This window comes from Ailuropoda melanoleuca, chromosome 2, assembly GCF_002007445.2.
Source record: "Ailuropoda melanoleuca isolate Jingjing chromosome 2, ASM200744v2, whole genome shotgun sequence".
In the NCBI taxonomy this organism is placed as follows: domain Eukaryota; kingdom Metazoa; phylum Chordata; class Mammalia; order Carnivora; family Ursidae; genus Ailuropoda; species Ailuropoda melanoleuca.
Window position 1 is genome coordinate 77195464 of NC_048219.1, and position 19644 is coordinate 77215107.

Sequence of the window (19644 nt, forward strand, 5' to 3'; positions counted from 1 at the left end):
TTTTTTTTTTTTAAACTTTTTTTTATTATATTATGTTAGTCACCATACAGTACATCCCTGGTTTCTGATGTAAAGTTCGATGATTCATTAGTTGCGCATAACACCCAATGCACCATGCAATACGTGCCCTCCTTACTACCCATCACCAGTCTATCCCATTCCCCCCCCCACCCCGAAGCCCTCAGTTTGTTTCTTATAGAGCTGAGTTCTTGAAGGAAGGCCAAAGAGCTGCTCCTGAAACGGTGAAGAAAGAAGGCCCAGGCCCAGGCCCTTGGCCATCAGGACCCCATTCCTCTCTGAGGACAGAAGCCCTGCTGATGCTACCCTAGGGTCTGGGTCCCCTGGGCAGGGGCCTCAAGAGGCCGCTCCTGGGTTAGCCCCTCTTCCTCTCCCTGCCCACCCCCTCCGCCTGCGTCGTCGGCCATCAGAGCCTCGCTTGCGGCCCCAGAGCCTCGCACTGACGCGGGCCCGCGCGTGAGTCAAGCCTGCGTCACGGCGCCCCGCAGCCAGGGTGGCCTTTCGGAAAGCGAGGGAACAGTGCGCGCTGCGCTGCGCTCCGCCCAGCTCCGTTCCGCTCCGCAGAGCCGGCGCGGCCAGGGCGCAGGGAGGGCGGCACTCGGCGCCGGCGACTGCAGCCGCACGCGCTCTCGCCGCGCTGCTCCCCGGAGGCTCGAGCGCGCCGCGGGCGGGATCTGGGCCGGGACCGGCGGCGAGGGAGGGAGGGAGGAGAGAGCAGAGTCGCGTGCGCGGACGCGCGGCTCCAGGTCCCCTCCCAGCCCCGGCCGGTGCCCGCCGCCGCCAGACTCGAGCTGCCCGCGGGAGGGGCGGTGCGCCCGCCACCCGTCGGGGACCACAGCTACTCGGCCGGAGTGCAGGGGCCGAGCCCGCGCGACGGCCCACGCCGGACAGGTGAGTCGCCGGCCGCGCCCCGCCTGGCTTTACCGGGCCAGCCACCGCAACTTCAGCTGTTCCGGCCCCGCCCCAGCGAAGAAGGCCTAAGGACGGAGGTGCGAGGCGGCGCTGCCAGGTACCCGCCCGACCCTGCGCGGGCCCCGGGCTCCTCCCGCTGCTCCCGCCGCTGTTGCCTGGCGACGGAGCCCCGGGGCCCGCGCTCCTCCGGCGCACCGCGGGTGCCCAGCTCCGCGCTCACGGGTTGGCCCACGGGCTCTAGCTTCCGGAGCTCAGGAGGGCCCAAGAACTCCGGAGGTAATCCGGACAGAGCTGCAGAGGCAAGCGCTCCGCGGAGGACCAGACTGGAGGCCGGGCGGGTTTGGCCGCCCGGAGCTGCGCGCCCAGGGCGCAGTTCCCGCGGGGAGGCTTCTGTGCGGCTGGAGACCCCGGCCCCAGCCGCTCGGCTTCAGGCCCGTGACCTTGACAGTAACATTGGCAGGAGAAGCAGAGCGCTCACGCCCGAGATGAATATTTAATTCCCAGTCCTGCGGCTGGACCTCGCTGAATTCGGAGCTAGCTGGGAGCCCAGCTTCCCTCGAGGGAAGCGCGTCTGGCAACCGAATGGCGGTGATGGGGGACGAGCGCGGGGTGCAGGTCTGGAGGACCGTCTCGGGAGAGGCCTCTGCCACATTTATACCTGTGCACACGGTGCTCTCAAGCTATGCTCGCAATAGCCTAGGGAGGGCCGCTCCCCCAGGGGCGCGGCCGCTGAGGAAGGAAGCCTGGTGCTATCTTTTGAAAGCCCCAACAGCGCTGTCAGGGCTTTCGGAAATCCTGACGCCACTCACCTTACAGGACCCAGCTGCTCTCAAGTGGCCTTAAAAAAAAATGTTTTTTTTAAATCCCATTCCTTTTTCCTTCTTTGAAAAACATCGAGGAATTAGGAAATGTCTAACCAGAGCTACCTGGGGGGCTGAGAATTCAGCTGCGAGAGTGAGGCAGGAGGGATGGGTTGGGGAGGCAGGGCAGTGGTGTGGAGAAGGAAGATGCTTGTGAGCGTCCTGTCCTTGTTAATAGGAACTTCCAGGAGCTAAGAAAATCCTGTAATGGCTCCAAAAATATTCACCCAAAACTTTCGTTGGAGCCTAACTGGGAGGCTGTGCTGAACATTCTGACTGATGTCTGGAGAACAAGGTCAGAGTGTGTTGGGGTTAGCAGTGAGGGATTCTTGTATTTCATGCTGTGCTTATCCCACGGTACAGTGAGGTGGACCCATCGCCCAAGCAGGAAGGGCTTGGAGGTCACATCTGACTGTCCTTGGCTCTGGCCCCTCCACAAGGACCAGCAGAGGGTTCGGCTCGTGTGCTGGCTTTTTCTCTAACGAAGCAGATGTAGCTAAGTAGGTGGTGAGTTTCAGCAAATCCTTGCAGCTTGGCCCGAGTGACTCAGAGCAGAAGGCAAATTGTGCCCACCAGCGCCGATTGGAGTGAGTTCGTTTGGCCTGAGTCACACACAGAGTTGTGTGTCAGCTGTTTGTGAGTTGAATGGAGCACCTTAACAGGACTTGTAAGGAGAAACACCAGAGCTCCCAGTGTTTTGGGGTCACAGAGGGGGGCAGGTCCCCAGGGTGTGCGAAGCAGAGCTCAGGCTGCCTGGCTGCCGGGCCGGGGTCCTAGAGCTCTGGACCCACAGGCAAGGTGAGCAGAGCCAGGTCGGGGTGGCGGGGGGGACTGGAGCAGAGGCTCTGGGGAAGGCTCAGTGATTGTGGTCAGAAATGGGCCCGTGCTCTGCCACGTGCCAGCGTGGGGTGACCTTGGGCAAGTCGCTTTACCTCTGAGCCTTGGTTTCCTCAGTTATAAAATAGGGATGCCTGTGGCACCTTTTCCTCAGGCTTATTAGGAGCCTGGTGCTGGACCTCTGGCAGGTGCTCATCAAATGTCCATTCCCCACCCCTTTCTTTGTGGCCCAGAACCCGTGGCGGTTCTTGCTCTCCCAGCCCTTGTGTCTTGGCATGAGAAGGGCTGTGGAGACAAATCAAAGTGTCGGGGCTTCATGTGTAGTTGAGAAGGACCCACAATTCAGCTTTAAAGTGACCTCTTCCCAACCTTCCAGTCTCCCCAGGACGCCTGGAGTAAAAGCGGGATTATGGGGGGTGGGGTAGGGGTGGCAGGCAGAGCTGTGCTGGGTCCGATGGGTGCCCTCGGCTGTCTGCAGCAGCTCCGGGGCGAGACTCCTGCACAGACCTTGACTCCGTAGAATTGTGCATGACTGTGGCCTGCTATCAAGTTGTGCCATTTGCTGGGGGGACTTCAGGGGTCCCTGCCCTTTGATCCGATCTTGCCCCCCGCCCCCGTCCTGTCCACCATGGAGTTGGAAGCTGCATGACAACCGTCCTGGAAAGGAGAGTGTGTCTCTTGCCTTCCCTGGGGGATCCTGGCCCCTTGCTCTCTCTTTCTGTAACGTGGTGCTAAGCAAAGGTGCGTGTGCCTCGGAAGTCAAGGCAATAAGGGGATCCTCAGTGCAGCAAGAGAGGCCATGCTGGCCCAGGGGACCCCAATCTACTACAGGCAGTGTGTGTGTGTGTGTGTGCGCGCGCGCGCGCGCGCGAGGTACACAAACCCTGGTTGGATGCCTTCCCCACTGGATCTGGGCGCAAATTTCAGAGATGAGGCGATTCTGGGGAAGCAGGCTCCTTCTCCCTGTGCACCTTCCCTCCCCTCACTCTCCTTTCCTGTCTAAGTTAGCTGCGGCAGGCCAATTCATCACCAGTCCCTGAAAGGCTGCTAGGATAAGCAGCAGAATAGTTTAAAGGCAAGATGGATTTGAGCTTTCTTCCTGGAAGCAGATCTGAGTTATCGCTCGCTCCTAGGCTGGGCTGCAAGAAGTTCTCACAGCCAAACATCTGGGGCACCAGGCTGGGAACAGATTCAGTCTGTCACCCCCCTGCAAGTTCCTTTGCCATCGTCCTCCCCCACCTCATGGCCCGGACTTCCAGAGGGCAGAAGCACAAGCCCTCAGGTGGGTCTGTATTGGTGTGCTACCCGGGACAGCCGGGTCAGTGACCTGTGGGGAAAGCCCTACTTGGTGTGCTTCTAGGAGTCGTGACTGCGGTTCTGGGGTCCTGCAGCTCACGCCCTGCTTGACACACAGCAATACTCCAGGGTTTTCCTGAGGCTTCTGTGTCATGCTAAGTGCTTTAGTCACACACCATCTCATTTAATCTTCACTACAATCCCCAGGTATTGCTCTCTGCAGTTGACTGATGTGGGACTTAAGGTTCAGAGAGGTGAAATAACTTGCCCAAGGTCACACAGGTTGTGAGTGGCAATCTGAACTCAATCAGATAGGATCTGAACTCAGGTCTGGCAGAATCCAAACTTAATGCTCTGAGCCACTTATGGGATCTATCTCCATAGTTAAGTTCTTAACATATATTTGCTGGCTGCCTAAGCATTTCTCCAAATGAGGCGGTCTAAGCCCGTGGATCCGGTTCTTTAAGCTAGTGGCCCGAGGAAGGGGGAAATGAGCCTCCACCAATGGGAATTTGGTACAGAACGAACATACCTAAACTTCCAAGGTTTGCGGAATCTGGTCTGTGGGGCCAGGTGGGTTGGAACCCAGCAGAAGAGCCAGGTTCTATTATGGTGTTTTGTTGTCCTTGTCGGTCTTTTTCTTCTCGATCTCTACCACTCCTGACCTCATTCCTTAAAGTTTATCCAAGTCAGGGGTTGGTGCTGGAAGGGAAGGGAAGGTGAGGGAAGGGCTGAGCAGGTTGGATGTGGTCGGGAGGATTTCTGCATCTGTGGAATGAAGGACGGCCAGGTGCTGGTGGGAGCCCTGGTGTGTCAGGTTTCTCTGCTGGAGAGTGGGTGCTGGGGACTCGCAGCAGTTTCTGGGGAGGCCCCAGACCCCGGAGCAGAACTGCTAACACTCCAGGGTTATTTACAGTAGCCGCTGGCATGGGCTGCTCAGAGGGACGCTGCTTGCTTCCCAGACTTGTTCCATGGAGGGCCCACTGTCCTCACCCCTGGGGCTTTGCCATTGGAGTCCATGGCTGCTCTGGGGAACCTGGTGTCTGATTCTTCCTGCCTGTTCATCTCTTCCCTCTCCGAGAACTCACCAGCCCTGGGAGAACAGGCCCGTATCGGCCTATCCTGCCTGGTACCTCCAAACCGCCGTTGATCTTGGGGAAGTTCCTGTAAGTGAGGGTAGGTCATTGGAGTGTAAGCACTATTGCTCCCCCACCCCACCCCCAGAGGACACGAAGAGTTCTCCCAGAAGCCCTTGCTGCACAGGCAGCCATTTTGTGCAGATATATTCCTTTGAAAATGCCCCCTCTCCCCCACCCCCATGAGTCATTATTTAAATTAAAACATTGTTCAACTATGGATAAATCCAGTTATTTAAAAAAACTAGATATTCACTGTGTACAGAAAACTTACAAGTGAGAACATAAGCTTAGATGCAAGATGGGTTGCCGTACTACGTTATTCTCACGTTCGTGACCAGGTCTGTTTTGTTGGAGAATGATTCTGGGTCAGGCAAGCCCTGGGCAGCCTGAGTCTCCAACTTGGGAATTGAGACTTAAAGTCCCATTTTCTCTGGGGCTTCTTGGGGAGTGAAGGCAGGGCAGGCGTGGGGAGGAGGAAATAATGCCCCAGGTTCTGGGCCCTGGGGTCATCTCACCCGCTGCATTTGTCCCACCGAGCTGCCGCTCGATCTTCCAAAGCTACTCGTGGTTCATTTGGAGATAACAAGTTGCCTCTCGCTGTACTCCATCATCTCTGATTACTGGTTTAATTAGAATTTCCTCTGGATTCTGTGCACCACAAATTTGCTAACTATTCTTTTACTCACAAATAGAATTTGTGGGTCTACACCCCCAAATTCCTGCTGGTTGCATTTTCTCTTTAATTATAAGACTCCTGGGCTCCTGTGGTTTTAAATCCCACTCCAGGTCAGGAGCACTGTTTCGTAAAGCCTCCTTTCAAGGAATGTGAACAGTCACCTGCTGGAGTGGCTCCATCAGGTGCTGCCAGGTAAGTATTCGGTGAGGATGTGGACCTCCTCTTCCCTGGGGTGGGGGAGTTAAGGGAAGGACAGCAGGTGCAACCCAGCATTAGCTCCCAGAATGCCCTGATGGGTGCTGTCCACGGTGCTGGCACACCACCGAGATGACCTGCCGGCTAGTAATTTGGGGACTCCTTTAGAGCAGCTGGAAGGAATCTCCTTGACCAGTTCCCCAACTTGCATTATGTCATTGGCTTTAGGAAAGGACCTGGCCAAAGGAAGAAGCCCCTAACCTCAGGGAGAAATGGTGGTAGAAGGACGCGCCTCACTGTTGATGTGCCGAATGAGATTCATTGTGCAAGGCAGCATGGCTCAGGGGAGAGTTTCCTCCCCAGTGCCACAGATGGGGAGCATGTGGCCCAGTAATAAGGAGCCTTCATGTCTTGGAATAGCCTGGAGTGGCTTAGGGTAGTACGGCCTCCTCCATTTACCCCAGCGTGCCATACCAGCGTTCTCTTCTTAGTGTGTTTGGAAAGTGCCAACATAGCAGCAAGGAAATGGGCTACAGAGTTTGGGAAACCACAGTTTCAATCCCCGCTCTCACATTTCATGGCAGGGTAATCTCGTACCTGATAGTTCTCTCCCCTTGGCTTCTTTGTTTGTAAAATGAGAATTACACTTTCTATCCCAAGTTTTTTGGGGGCATAAATAATGTATGTAAGCACAGCAGGTCTTCAAAAATATTTGCTCCTGGGGCGCCCAGGTGGCTCAGTCAGTTGAGGAGCTGCCTCTTGGTTTCGGTTCAGGTTGTGATCTCAGGGCTGTGGGATGGAGCCCCGTACTCAGTGGGGAGTGTCGTTTGGATTCTCTTTTTCCCTCTGCCTCTGCCCCTCCCCCCACTTGTGCACTGTCTCTCTCTCTCTCTCAAATAAATACATAAATCTTTTTAAAAAAGTGCTTGCTCCCTTCACTGTGATCTCAGCTGTCCTGTGACCTGTACCCAGTAGGAGCACTTTTCTGCCCACCCCTCCCCAAAGCTGCACTGAGGGCTGGTGAGGAAAGAGGCACAAACCCTTCTCATTCCCAGGAAAAAGACATCATGTTGGGACTGTAATTAAGGGTTTCTGATCACTATTCCTTCAAGTGCTCTTCAGCAGTCTGGTGGGTAACTCAGGTAATTGGACCCCCTTGGTTCCCTCTGTCTCTCTCTGAAACAAGATAAAATCCTTTAAGAAAATCCAGATCAGAGAATTTGGAGAGATACTGTGAGGACCCATCTGTTACCACCATGAGCCTCCCAAGAACGAGGAAAGAAGGTAGTGGGGTTTTCACTCATTGCTCCTGGACTTTCTATTTTCACACCTGATTTTAAAAAATAGTGTCTTTTTCCAACTGGGACAGTCTCATGGGTCTTCTACCTATCTGGGACCTGGTATGTCCTTCAGCATCCTGGGGCTCTCTGTTTCCCTCTCTTTAACACCTAAACCTCACCCATCACCCTGGCTCAGGTCACCATCACCTCTCACCTACCCTCCCTGTTTCTTCACTTGTCCTATAGTCATCTCCTTAAAAACAGTTGAGTCACATCACTCTCCTGCGCAAACACTTAAAACAGCTCCCTGTTAGCCTTGAAAGGAAATCCAGGCCTTTCCATGGCCTGCAAGTCCTGTCTGTTCTGGAGTCTAGCTATCCTCCTGTCAGCACTTCCCATTCTTCCCTTTCTTCGGATGCGCTTCTTTCTGGTCCTTGTACTCACCAAGCAGGCTGCCTCAGGGCCTTTGCACTTCCTATTCTTTCTGCCCTGAATGGTTTCTCAGGCTGTTCACAGGGCTCATCCTCTCACTCTGTCAGGTCTTTATCAGAGTGTGTGCTCCTATTCCCCCTACACATTGTAGCGTCCCTGTCTCAGTCCATCCCCTCACATTCAGAATAACTTATTTATGTACTATCTTTGTCTATCCTATAGGTATGTGTCTATATACACAGTATTAATTATATACTTGTCTGATTTTTATTCATCACTTTACACTGGAGTATAAATCTCACAGGGGAGGGACACTGTTTGCTCCGTTCTCTGCTGAGCTAGAACAGGGCCTGGCACGTAGTTAGTGTTCAGTAAATATTGGATGAAGGAAGTAAAGGAAGCGGGAAGTCCGTAGGAGCACCAGCGCCTGCACCCCCGGCAGCCCCCCACATCTTCGGGCACCCACGTGCTTGTCACACTCCGGTGCCAGGGCGTTGCCGGCTAGCGGGCGGCTGTGCCTCGAGACGTGGTCAAGCCCATCTCCTGCATGTGCTCACAAGAAGGGGCGGCTAGTGCCCGCATCATCTCCTTTTATCCTCATGACGACTCTGTGAGAGTGGGGCCTTCCTCTCCATCTTTTCAGATCCAGAAGCCGAGACCACGAGAGGCTGTATCGTTTCCTATAGACTCACAGCTAGTAAGTAGCAGCACGACTCCAGCCAGGCTTCCCTCGCTCTGAAGCCCATATTTCTGTGCCAGCGTTGTGGTTTAGAGGCAGACCCCAGAGCCGAACTGTGCTGGTGTGGACCCAGGTATTTGGACTTGTAGGGAGTCCAGCTTTGGACTTGTAGCTACGAACCAGGTGCCTTCCCTCATCAGTTCCAAGATGCATTTTTCTGTGCGTTGACACATCTTCGATTCAGGGCACAATTGTACAATCAGTGGTGTCTCACAATGGCTGTTGATCAGGTGGGTGGTGGAGACTGGGGGAAGACCTTCCATTCACCCTCTCTGGTAAGTTCAAGAAAGTGCCAGCATCGAAGGGTCTTAAGTTCAACGAACTTAGGTCACGAATCCCTCTGAACCTCTACTTTTTCATCTGTAGAATGGGAATAATTGTGGAACCAACCTCATCCGGTGACGGGCAGGGTTTAAGGAGCCGGTGGCTGCTTCACACAGTGGCTGCTGCAGAACCAGCCCTCAAGAAGTCTCCCCTGTGTGCTGTGGTTGTTGATTACTATAGCCCCCTCTGCCTTCAGAAGTTCCCTTAGCGCCTACATTCTGGCACGAGACTAATGCGTCTGGGGGGCAGCCATAGCGCTGCTGTCGCTTACACACCCCCTGGGCAGGCCTTCCCCCCTCACATGAAATGGTAAAACTGAACCAAAAGATTGTGTTTGCACTAGCCCCACCCACATCTTCCAGTGCCAGTTCCTCCCCCTCTGGACCATCTGCCCCTTTTCCTGCTTCCCTTCCTCCTTGACTAAGAAAACAAAATACCAACTGCAGAGAACAGACTCGGCAAATGGAACAGGAAGGTGAGACAGGCCGCGGAAGATTCTGCGGGCTCCTTTGTCTGAGGTGTTGTTTGAAACGGCCCCACCAGCCTCTGGAATGCCCTGTGCCGAGACCATGCCCGTCTAGGGTTTATTTCTCTGAGGTGAAGACGGACCCTGTCTACAAAGTGGAGAAAGTGAGGCGCAAAGAGTGGATCCTTTATGAGAGGCAAAATGTCCGTGAATGCTGGCCAGACTTCTCAGGTTAGCTTTGCTTTGAACGGCCACGTCAGGGGGTGCCTGGGTGGCTCAGTCATTAAGCGTCTGCCTTCTGCTCAGGTCATGATCCCAGGGTTCTAGGATCGAGCCCCGCATCGGGCTCCCTACTCAGCAGGAAGCCTGCTTCTTCCTCTCCCACTCCCCCTGCTTGTGTTCCCTCTCTCGCTGTGTCTCTCTGTCANTGCCTGGGTGGCTCAGTCATTAAGCGTCTGCCTTCTGCTCAGGTCATGATCCCAGGGTTCTGGGATCGAGCCCCGCATCGGGCTCCCTACTCAGCAGGAAGCCTGCTTCTCCCTCTCCCACTCCCCCTGCTTGTGTTCCCTCTCTCGCTGTGTCTCTCTGTCAAATAAATAAATAAAATCTTAAAAAAAAAATTAAAACTGCCACTTTGGGGGCACACTTGGGTGGCTCCGTCGGCCAGGCGTCCAACTCTTGGTTTCAGCTCAGGTCATGACCTCAGGGTTGTTGGAATGAGCCCCGTCGTCAATCTCCTTGCAGGTCTCCCTGCTTACTGGGGATTCTGCTTGCCCCTTGGCCTTTGCCCCTCCTCTCTCTTGTGCTTTCTCTCTCTCTTCCTCTGTCAAATAAATAAATAAAAACCTTATAAAAAATAAACTACTTAGGGCACCTTTGGGGCATCATGTCTTCTTGGGATGAGAATATTGCATCAGAAAATAGGAAAATTTGAGGGGCGCCTGGGTGGCGCAGTCATTAAGCATCTACCTTCAGCTCAGGACGTGATCCTGGTGTTCTGGGATCGAGCCCCACATCAGGCTCCTCCACTGGGAGCCTGCTTCTTCCTCTCCCACTCCCCCTGCTTGTGTTCCCTCTCTCGCTGGCTGTCTCTCTCTGTAATAAATAAATAAATAAAATCCTTATAAAAACAAAACAAAAACAAAAAAACAAACAAAGAAAATAGGAAAATTTGGGAGCTGGGAAATTCCATCAGACGCCGGAAAATTTGGGGACTTCAAAATGCATCTGTTCATGAATTCACTCATTCACTTCCTTCGTCTCATATTTACTGAGCACATGTGATAGTGATACCTGAGGGTTGGGTCTTATAGAACCAAAGAGGGTATTCTTTGAGATCTAGGTGGGAGACGAAAACCCAAACCCAGCAAATCTCTGAAATGGAGTCAGAAATTACTGTTCTGTTTATTTGACTTCTCGGTAAACTTTTCTTTTTCTTTCTTTTTCTATCCATGTGGTAACCAGATACAGTTGGTAGGTAAGCACTGTTTCCTGTTTTACAGAGATTACAGAACAGAAAACTGGCTTCCAAGTCCTGGGGTCCTCCCCACATGGGCTGCACGGCTGTACCCGGTTAGTGACCCTGGCTGGGGCAGGCCATACCTAGTAGGTTTAAATATATCTTGGTCAAGTGTGTTCTATTTTCACCCCTGCCTCTGTTTCAAAGGTGAAGGCTGTGGTTAGCATTTCAACAGGGGAAGCAGGTTGCTCTTGGAGGTGGAGAAGGCAGGGACCCTGGAACATCTATAGGGACCCTGTTCCGTCCTGTGTGTGGCAGGCACAGGCTAGGCTGGGGGCGGTGGCAGGTGGATGCAAAGCTGGGTACACCTTGGTCCCTGCCTTCGGGGAGCTCCCTATTTAGAAAAGGAATCAGGGATGCACACAGGGAGCTATACTAGAAAGCCAAATGGTAAAAGCGTGAGAGAGTATTACAAGTTGCATGCCGAGAAGGGGAAAGAAAGGAGCATAAATTTTCACTTAGAGCATCACAGAACGTGTCACAGAGGCGAGGCAGTGGACCTTGAGCCTGCCTTTAAAGACTAGAAGCTTCAGTAGGCAGAGGCTGGGGAGGGCTTTATGCAGAGGGGGAGGGCTTTATGCAGGGTGGCGGGGGAAGAAGTGACAGCTGACGCTGGGGGATGGAGGGGCCCTGGTAAGGGCCATGGGCTCTCTCCAGGAGGCAGTGGGAGTGGGACGACATGGTATTTCGGGAAGCTGCCTCTGAAGGCCTAGAGGAAAGGGACCCTGATGCAGGTGTCTGACTGAGGAAGGGTCTGAACTAGAGCACGGGGGCGGGAGCGAGGACTGCGTCCAACATGCTAACGGGGCTCTGTGCCCTTGGGATGGAGGGTGGGGGAGGGAGCTGGACAAGAAAACCCAAGGAGAGCAGCCATCAAGACCCGCCAGGGCCTGTCAGGAGCAGTTCGTCCCAGACTGCCAGAAGTTTCCAGAAGTTTCGATAAAACAATTAAAAATAATTTGTAGGACAATTTGTGTCTCTGATAACAGTCCGACCCGTTTTGGGCTCAGTTGAAGCCCAGAGGCTCTGAGGTAATCAGGAGAGCTCTTTGGGCCACAACTGCTTGTCACATGGAAATCAGGAAGCTGTCAAGTTGTCTGAGAGAGAGGGACCCCAACCTTGTTTCCTTCCCACCACCAATTAGCTTTGAGTTGACCTTGGCTTTATGGCCGAGGCAGCGGGGTGTTCTCCCATCGCCCTCCCCTCCTGGGGGCTCTTCCCAGCTCTCCACATTTAAGAATGTGCAGTACTGTCCCCGGAGCCATAAGACCCAAGGGTGGCAGAGCAAGGTGTGCCCCACGGGCCTCAGGGAAGCGGGGCCCCAGGGGGGGGTCTGTCATCACCTTGGCTGCCTGCTTTCCTGAAGGCGGTGGCCCCACGACACAGCTCCCCTGGGAGTCTGGCTTGGAAAATAAGTGATTCCCTTGAGTTCGTCCCCTGAGTTCCCTGTTACACCCTCCCGAACAAGAGAGATGTTGACCCCAAGAGGCAGGTGTTCGTGGCGTTGACTGGATGCATCGTTCCAGAAGGCTCCCACCTCTGGCTGCTTGGAGTGGAGGGGCTGGGCCTGGCCCCGGGGGCAGGTGGGTGGCTGCCCCTCAGCCCTGAGGTGATGGCTGAGTCCCGCGCTTGAAAAGTTGTGGGGCTGTCAGCCCTCTGGCCCGGGATATTTTTACCTGTCTGCCTCCTCGTCACACTATTTTTTTTTCTTTTTAAGAAGATTCACAGTTCACTCCCTCCGGCTACTTCTCACGTGTTCTGAGCTGGAAGCTTAGCCTCTGTTGCTAAGTGACAGATCTGGTACTGTGGGCTTCCTCGGCTCTCGAGCCCCCCTGCATTGTGCTTTAAGTAATTGCGGCATTCCTCTCAGAGTGCACCCCGGAACCCCATCACCTGATGTACTGCTCGTGAAAGCGGCTTTCAGCCCACCCCAGCTCCTCCAGGGGCACGGTGTGAGTTTGGCTGGGCCGGCCGTCAAGGTGACACCGCAGTGAGCTCTGCGCTGACAGGGGTGGTAAGACAGACAGGCGGAAGGACCTGTGGTGTCACGTGCCTGGGGCGGGGCATGCCTTGCTCCCACCCCTGTGCAGGAGGGACACCCAATGGATACAGACAGAGCTGAAAAGGGCCTCAGAGATCATGCAGACTTACCCATTTTACACACAGGGAAACTGAGGCCTAGAGGGGTCAGCGCAACAGCGGCAGCTCGCACGGTTGGTTGGTGGTTGGTTGGGACCAGCCCCTAGCTGGTCTCCTGATCCCTGGACAATGCCTGGCTCCATGGCCTCCTGCCCCTTCTGAGTCCTTCTCTGATTTGCTTGTCCCAGGTCATGTTTCAGGGTTGTTGGCTGGGTACGTGTTGGATTCCCATGCCCTCGTCTGAAAGCTGATCTGTCACCAGCCCAGGGACTCCCAGGGAGCTGGGGGATGCAGGAAGGGAGGGTGGTTCCAATGCTCTTTAAAACATGGAGGCAGCCCAGAAGCAAGGAGATGTGGGTGCTGACAGCCATGTGATGTGAGCCAGGTGCTGTCCTGCCCTGGGGCGCGGCTGCCCCCCACTCACTTCCCGGGCTGGCCGCGAGTCCAACGAGGTGTCCAGAAGAAGCGACATTTGTGAGCCCTTGCTGGACGCCGGCACCGTTCTGAGACCCCGACTGGTGTTCCCCACAACACTGTCGGGTGGGCGCTGTGGCCCTCCGTCGACGGCTGAGGAAACGGAGCTCAGGCCAGGCAGCTGGTGAGCACGGAGCTGGGATGTGAAACCGTGCAGTCTGGCTTCTGGGCATTGTCACCACCCCAGGCCATGCCAGCAGACTGAGTCAAAAGTGTAAGTGGTTTCAAACTATCACAAAAACGAGCTGTTGTTCGACTACTGATATTGCCAGACGTTAAGAGGAGGAGGCCATGTGTCTATTAGTAGTAACATCGCTGATCTTTAGACCCAAGACCTGGTGCTGGGCACACTTTACCGGCTTCCCTGTGGCTGTGGGTGAGGGGGACAGGCTGGGCTTTGCAGGGTGCCACTCCAGCAGCCTCTTGGGGGGGGCAGCAGTCCCTGCTGACAAAACCTGGACATTTCTGAGATGGTGTGGGTGGAAATGCTTCTCTCCACCCCCTATTCCACTTCCTCCGCAAACTCACTCTGGCTTTTCCTGAGCAGAAATGGCATTTCTGTGACCACCTAGAAATAGGGGGGCTTCCATATTTTTAAATGAATAAAGGCAAACAGTGCAAGGCTTCTCAGCAGCAGGGTCCTTCCTGGGGCCAGGCCCAGTACTGGGCACTTTGGATGCGTCCGATCACCGAGTCCCCGCGGCAGCCGTCCCTCGGAGGGGGGAGCTGTCATCACGTAGACTCTTTTCACCCCTGAGAGCACCCCACCGGCATCATTAACATGCAGTGGCTGCCCACCGCTCTCAGCACCCAAGTCCCCAGAGTGAGCTGCGGTGGTGGAGGGCAGGCCAGGGGCTGAGTGCTCCCATTCCGTCTGCTCGCTCACCCACTTAACACAGGTTGCCTGAGTGCCTGAGTCCCCTCCTCAGGGATGCCTTTCCAGACCACAAAATGGCGGCCCTCCAAGCTTGCAACACCCCCCCCACCATGTGTTTTCTCCTTGTATCACGTAGCCCCACGGGCCATCGCACGGTTCTTTCTTAAGGATCTGGCCCTTCCACAAGAAATAGAAACTCCCCAAAAGGACACACTTTGCTTATTTTGTTTGCTGCTGCATCCCTGGCATCTAGAACAGAGCCTGGCACAGAGAAGGCACTCAGCAAATGGATGTCAAGGGAGTGAGTGAATGAATGAATGAAATGGGAGCTCTCTCAAACTCAGCCCATCTGATTGCAAAGCCCCTACCCTCACCACCACCGCCTTCTTCCTGTTCCCCATCCCCCATGCTGAGTCTGACCCAGTGGCTTTGGGCAATTNATGGGAGCTCTCTCAAACTCAGGCCCATCTGATTGCAAAGCCCCTGCCCTCACCACCACCGCCTTCTTCCTGTTCCCCATCCCCCATGCTGAGTCTGACCCAGTGGCTTTGGGCAATTCGCTTCCTCTCTGGGCCTCCATTTTCTCATATAGAAAATGAGAATATTGCTCAGGCCCCTCCAGCTTTCACAGTCTAAGTGTCAGACTCTGTTGTCACCGAATGTCTTCCTGGGCACAGAAGGTTCCAGTCATGATTGGAGCCCAGCCCAGGGGCTTTGCTTGCAAATTCGCACCAGCATTTTCATCCTGCAAACCTGTTGGCCAGGGAGGCCCCCAGGCCCCCCTGCTATGACGCAGGATGCTCGCACACATCTTGGGAAGCAGGAAGAAGCTTCTATGGAGCTGATATGTCTGGTTTCTGTGATGCTGCTGTGGCTATCCCTCCCTGGCTTTGTCCTTGAGTTCTCCTAGTTTAAATGAGGCTTGTCCCCCCTCTGCAGCCCTTTCTTTGTTGGTGACCAGAGCTGCCAGTCTTTTGGCTATTTATGGGAAAGCTTGTCCTCCAGTTGGTCGGCATCAGGATAAATTCTGCAGACTTGCGGGAATCCCCTTTGGTTTTCTCCAGTTGTGGGGTGNCTGCAGACTTGCGGGAATCCCCTTTGGTTTTCTCCAGTTGTGGGGTGATGGGCAGTAAATCGCACTTAATGCATTGCGGATTTGTCCTGATCAAATTCCACTGCAGCCACAGTACCTGGAGACAGGCTCGGAGCTGGTACCCTGGTGACTGCCGTCTCTGGAGGAACCCCAACCCTTCTCTCCAGTTCTAGTTTTTAATAAAAACTCTTATTTAAGCTACCGGGGAGATGGGGTAGCCAGACAGACATTGCACGTGCCTTAGGTTTTTTCTGAGTGCCCTGGCAACAGGGACCTGCTGACTGGGGAAGGGGAGGGCAGCCTCAGTAAGAACATAGGCCTCCCCATTGCATAACCCCTAGGGATACCATTCCCTTACCTAGCATGGGCAACGCGGCAGCCGGGGGAGGCTGAGGGCTAAAGGGTCCACGGACACACGCTCCCTCACACACAGTGGAATGTTCGGCTGACCCGATGTGAAGTGGAGTCCCAAAAGAGAGCTGCATTTCTTACAGGGAGTTCTGAGCTCTTTTAGGCAGACTGGTTCTGTCTCCATCACTCCAAAGCCCAAGACCTGGACTGTTCCTGGGGTGGAAGGAGTGGTCACTAAAGACTCACTATCTCCCTAGGATGAGGAAGGCAGGGACGTCTCACCTGCTGCTGTGGTCCACAGCCTGGGCCAGGGAGGGCTGGCTAACTGCACAGACAGCGTGGACAGTCCCCATATGTCAGGTCTCCTGGCGTCAATGCACATATAACAGGATCTGGCTGGCCAGGTCCCCCTGAAGTCTGGGTCTTTCCTGGAGTCAGCCAGGAGGTGTGGGGGAAGCGTCCGCTGTGCGGGGCCACTGCCCGTGCTGTTCCGACGGCACAGATGAGGGAAACAGACGGGAGCACAGCTTCCAGACGCAGCTCCTTCCCTTAGCAAAGTAATCACAGAGCTGGGTAATTTACATCCCTCGAAAGATGCAGGGCAACTGCGGGCCGGGGTGTATGTGTGTTTAATTTTAAATCCTCCAACCTACCCTTCACAAGGAGGTGCTTTGAAACACAGCAGCATGTTGATATCCTTCAAAGNGGCTTCCCTGTGGCTGTGGGTGAGGGGGACAGGCTGGGCTTTGCAGGGTGCCACTCCAGCAGCCTCTTGGGGGGGGCAGCAGTCCCTGCTGACAAAACCTGGACATTTCTGAGATGGTGTGGGTGGAAATGCTTCTCTCCACCCCCTATTCCACTTCCTCCTCAAACTCACTCTGGCTTTTCCTGAGCAGAAATGGCATTTCTGTGACCACCTAGAAATAGGGGGGCTTCCATATTTTTAAATGAATAAAGGCAAACAGTGCAAGGCTTCTCAGCAGCAGGGTCCTTCCTGGGGCCAGGCCCAGTACTGGGCACTTTGGATGCGTCCGATCACCGAGTCCCCGCGGCAGCCGTCCCTCGGAGGGGGGAGCTGTCATCACGTAGACTCTTTTCACCCCCGAGAGCACCCCCACCGGCATCATTAACATGCAGTGGCTGCCCACCGCTCTCAGCACCCAAGTCCCCAGAGTGAGCTGCGGTGGTGGAGGGCAGGCCAGAGGCTGAGCGCTCCCATTCCGTCTGCTCGCTCACCCACTTGACACAGGTTGCCTGAGTGCCTGAGTCCTCTCCTCAGGGATGCCTTTCCAGACCACAAAATGGCGGCCCTCCAGCTTGCAACACCCCCCCCACCATGTGTTTTCTCCTTGTATCACGTAGCCCCACGGGCCATCGCACGGTTCTTTCTTAAGGATCTGGCCCTTCCACAAGAAATAGAAACTCCCCAAAAGGACACACTTTGCTTATTTTGTTTGCTGCTGCATCCCTGGCATCTAGAACAGAGCCTGGCACAGAGAAGGCACTCAGCAAATGGATGTCAAGGGAGTGAGTGAATGAATGAATGAAATGGGAGCTCTCTCAAACTCAGGCCCATCTGATTGCAAAGCCCCTGCCCTCACCACCACCGCCTTCTTCCTGTTCCCCATCCCCCATGCTGAGTCTGACCCAGTGGCTTTGGGCAATTCGCTTCCTCTCTGGGCCTCCATTTTCTCATATAGAAAATGAGAATATTGCTCAGGCCCCTCCAGCTTTCACAGTCTAAGTGTCAGACTCTGTTGTCACCGAATGTCTTCCTGGGCACAGAAGGTTCCAGTCATGATTGGAGCCCAGCCCAGGGGCTTTGCTTGCAAATTCGCACCAGCATTTTCATCCTGCAAACCTGTTGGCCAGGGAGGCCCCCAGGCCCCCCTGCTATGACGCAGGATGCTCGCACACATCTTGGGAAGCAGGAAGAAGCTTCTATGGAGCTGATATGTCTGGTTTCTGTGATGCTGCTGTGGCTATTCCTCCCTGGCTTTGTCCTTGAGTCCTCCTAGTTTAAATGAGGCTTGTCCCCCCTCTGCAGCCCTTTCTTTGTTGGTAACCAGAGCTGCCAGTCTTTTGGCTATTTATGGGAAAGCTTGTCCTCCAGTTGGTCGGCATCAGGATAAATTCTGCAGACTTGCGGGAATCCCCTTTGGTTTTCTCCAGTTGTGGGGTGATGGGCAGTAAATCGCACTTAATGCATTGCGGATTTGTCCTGATCAAATTCCACTGCAGCCACAGTACCTGGAGACAGGCTCGGAGCTGGTACCCTGGTGACTGCCGTCTCTGGAGGAACCCCAACCCTTCTCCCCAGTTCTAGTTTTTAATAAAAACTCTTATTTAAGCTACCGGGGAGATGGGGTAGCCAGACAGACATTGCACGTGCCTTAGGTTTTTTCTGAGTGCCCTGGCAACAGGGACCTGCTGACTGGGGAAGGGGAGGGCAGCCTCAGTAAGAACACAGGCCTCCCCATTGCATAACCCCTAGGGATACCATTCCCTTACCTAGCATGGGCAACGCGGCAGCCGGGGGAGGCTGAGGGCTAAAGGGTCCATGGACACACGCTCCCTCACACACAGTGGAATGTTCGGCTGACCCGATGTGAAGTGGAGTCCCAAAAGAGAGCTGCATTTCTTACAGGGAGTTCTGAGCTCTTTTAGGCAGACTGGTTCTGTCTCCATCACTCCAAAGCCCAAGACCTGGACTGTTCCTGGGGTGGAAGGAGTGGTCACTAAAGACTCACTATCTCCCTAGGATGAGGAAGGCAGGGACGTCTCACCTGCTGCTGTGGTCCACAGCCTGGGCCAGGGAGGGCTGGCTAACTGCACAGACAGCGTGGACAGTCCCCATATGTCAGGTCTCCTGGCGTCAATGCACATATAACAGGATCTGGCTGGCCAGGTCCCCCTGAAGTCTGGGTCTTTCCTGGAGTCAGCCAGGAGGTGTGGGGGAAGCGTCCGCTGTGCGGGGCCACTGCCCGTGCTGTTCCGACGGCACAGATGAGGGAAACAGACGGGAGCACAGCTTCCAGACGCAGCTCCTTCCCTTAGCAAAGTAATCACAGAGCTGGGTAATTTACATCCCTCGAAAGATGCAGGGCAACTGCGGGCCGGGGTGTATGTGTGTTTAATTTTAAATCCTCCAACCTACCCTTCACAAGGAGGTGCTTTGAAACACAGCAGCATGTTGATATCCTTCAAAGGACTCATTTCCTTGGTGCTTTATTTCTTTAAGGGAAAGCATGAAAGATGGATGAGGAATGGCAGGAGCCGGGGAGGGTTTTGCCTCCCCCGCCCACAGTGTGCAGACATTAGCTGCTGTAAAACTGTCACTGGAGGATGGAGAACTGGCTCTTGGCTGCAGTGGCCCTCAGATAATGTCAGCGCTGAGCGATGACCCAGCGTCTGTTGGCACTCAGCAAACACTCTAGGGCTGGGGTGCCAGACTCCTTAGCAGAGCCTGGTCAGCGCTCCTGCCTGGGGAATGAAGGGTTCGCAGGGGCTGGTGTACAGGGTCCCCACGGTGAGAACTCTAGCTCGTTCTTTCTTTCTTTCTTTCTTTCTTTCTTTCTTTCTTTCTTTCTTTCTTTCTTCTTTTTTTTGCAAGCATTAATGTCCCTTTGAATCACCTGAGAGTCCTGTAAAAATACAGAGAATGATTCAGTAGGTCTGGGCGTGGGCCTGGGATTCTGCATTTCTACCAAGCTCCCCACGATGCTGCTGGCCCATGAACAGTATTTTGAATAGAAAGACCGTAGAGAAGGCAGACAGCAGCTTGCCTGGGTCCCACCGGGTGGTTTGGCTACATAGAGCTCAGGAGAGCTAGGGGTTGGCCACCAACCTGCACCGCCTGGGAGCGGAGGGCTGTAGGGGCCTCTGAAGGGTCTTGAACACTCTAGGACGTGCAGTTATGAGAAGGAGCAGTACCATCATGGATGGTCCTTTATTTGGGTTTCATGTCTGTTTTTTTCTGCCCCAACAGGTTTACGTTTCTTTTTTTTTTTTTTTTTA

General features: G+C 54.5%; 1 protein-coding gene across 1 annotated transcript in view; it reads left to right on the forward strand.

Moving 5' to 3' along the window:
* Positions 1-456: 456 nt before the first annotated feature.
* SLC6A17 (solute carrier family 6 member 17) overlaps positions 457-19644 on the forward strand; it is a 51410-nt gene continuing 32222 nt past the window's right edge. Inside the window, exon 1 of the mRNA XM_034641652.1 lies at positions 457-909. The gene's annotated coding sequence lies outside the window, so the exon portion shown is untranslated. The remainder of the gene's footprint in view (positions 910-19644) is intronic.